The sequence below is a fragment of the Octopus bimaculoides genome, chromosome 24 (genome assembly GCF_001194135.2).
Source record: "Octopus bimaculoides isolate UCB-OBI-ISO-001 chromosome 24, ASM119413v2, whole genome shotgun sequence".
NCBI lineage: Eukaryota > Metazoa > Mollusca > Cephalopoda > Octopoda > Octopodidae > Octopus > Octopus bimaculoides.
The window spans coordinates 30,847,607-30,848,804 of NC_069004.1; positions in this window are offsets into that span (position 1 = coordinate 30,847,607).

Genomic DNA, 1,198 nt, shown 5'->3' on the forward strand with positions numbered 1-1,198 from the left:
ATATATATATATATATACGGCGGGATTCTTTCAGTTTCCGTCTATTGAATCCACTCACAGGGCTTTGATCGGCCCGAAGCTATAGTAGAAGACGCTTGTCCAAGGTGTCACGCAGTGGGACTGAACCCGGAACCATGTGGTTGGAAAGCAAGCTTCTTGCCACACAAGCACGCCTTGTGTAGGTTCGCTATTATTCCTTGCGAGAACACGTTTCAGTGGCCGGAAACATGTTAAACTTCGTAAAACCTTAGAGACAGAACCCTGGTTTGTTCCAATAAAAGACATTTAAAAAACAAATAATTTTCATGGACTCCTAAAATACTATTGTGTACCCCTCATTCTGCTCTCTGCTTTTTGGAGCCCCGAAGTATCTTATATAGACCCCGGGTGAGAACCCGTGATTTAAAGGGTAGTAAACAAAACCAGATGGTTTTCTTCATAACTTTGCCACCAACCAGGAGGCCGGTCAGAATATATTCTAAATTAGAGAAAGAATACACACACACACACACACACACACACTTGTTACCGGTCGACATTTTCAGTTATACATACACACACGTACACACATACATACATACAAACATACACACATATTCACCCATACTTACATACATACGCACGTACATACATACATACATACAAACATATACACACATACACATACACACACACTTGTTACCAGACGACATTTTCAATTATACATACATACAAACACATACATACATACAAATATATATACGTACATACATACACGCACACACGCACACACACACATACATACATACATACATACATACATACAAATATACATACATACATACATACATATGTACGTACGTACATGCATACATACATACATACATACAAACAAATATACAAACATACATATATACATACATACACCTCGGTCTGCTCGATCAGAACCGACCGGGGGTTTAAACGACAATAACTACTACTACTGCTGCTACTGCTCTGTTTCTGTCCAAAGACATAAAGACTGTGGAAGTTCTTCTACTCGACGAATATTCAACCTTTTAAGCAAATTCTTTAACCGACAGCGTTTTTGGCAACTGCCATCTTGGAACCATTTACCATTTTCACTGCCAGATATACTCCCCCCCCCTCGTCCTCCCACCCTCCCTCTCACTCATCCTCTCTCTCTCTCTCACTCTCTCCCTCTCTCTCTCTCTCTCTC